The 271-nt window shown below is 31.7% G+C and overlaps 1 long non-coding RNA gene across 1 annotated transcript; it reads right to left on the bottom strand.

Annotated features, from left to right (window-relative positions):
• Positions 1–38: 38 nt before the first annotated feature.
• LOC109132102 lies at positions 39–271 on the bottom strand. The gene is made up of 2 exons (XR_002037370.1): positions 231–271; positions 39–68 (listed from the first exon to the last, which is right to left on the bottom strand). It is a non-coding gene; the product is annotated as an uncharacterized LOC109132102 (long non-coding RNA).

Below are 271 nucleotides of genomic sequence, written 5' to 3'. Positions count from 1 at the left end.
TGCAACTGAGGCTGACACTCCACTAAGCTCACACAAGCTTCTTCTTCCTCATGCAACCCATCCAAATTCTGCCAAAATGTTAAGAAATCAATAAATAAATAGTTAATTATCAGTCAACTTAATTATCTGAACGGAAATAATACAACACTCTTTTTTTTTTTTTTACTTATAAAAAAGGAAGAAAAAAGTAAGCTTTGTAATTTAGTAATTAACGTAATATAATGACTTACCCAAAGGTCGTCGTCGTTGTTTTCTTGTCTAGTGAAGGAAG

This window comes from Camelina sativa, unplaced genomic scaffold (assembly GCF_000633955.1).
Source record: "Camelina sativa cultivar DH55 unplaced genomic scaffold, Cs unpScaffold21652, whole genome shotgun sequence".
Taxonomy (NCBI): Eukaryota; Viridiplantae; Streptophyta; class Magnoliopsida; order Brassicales; family Brassicaceae; genus Camelina; species Camelina sativa.
Note: the sequence above shows the minus strand (reverse complement) of the source record. Positions and strands in the feature narration are given on the sequence as shown.